Raw genomic sequence first — 413 nt, forward strand, 5'->3', positions numbered from 1 at the left:
TGTGTGTCCCCATCAGTCTGACCCCTGTGTGCCCCCTCAGTGTGACCCCCTCGGTGTGACAGATGTGTGCCCCCCTCAGTCTGACCCCTGTGTGTTCCCATCAGTCTGAATGCAATGTGTCCTCCTCAGTATGACCCCTGTGTGTCCCCCTCAGGCTGATCCCTGTGAGTTCCCTTTAGTCTCGCTCCGGGGAGCACCCCTCAGTCTGGCTCCGGTGTCTCTCCCTCAGTCTGACCCCTGTGTGTCCCCCTTAGTCTGGCTCTGGTGTGTCCCCATCAGTCTGACCCTTCTGTGTCCCCCTCAGTCTGATTACAGTGTGCCCCTCTCAGTTTGACCCCCAATTGCCCCCTCAGCCTGATCCCTGTGAGTTCTACTTAGTCTTGTTCTTGGGAGCCCCCTTAGTGTGGCTCCGG

The sequence above is a fragment of the Nanorana parkeri genome, unplaced genomic scaffold (genome assembly GCF_000935625.1).
Source record: "Nanorana parkeri isolate BGI_ZX_2015 unplaced genomic scaffold, ASM93562v1 scaffold3412, whole genome shotgun sequence".
NCBI lineage: Eukaryota > Metazoa > Chordata > Amphibia > Anura > Dicroglossidae > Nanorana > Nanorana parkeri.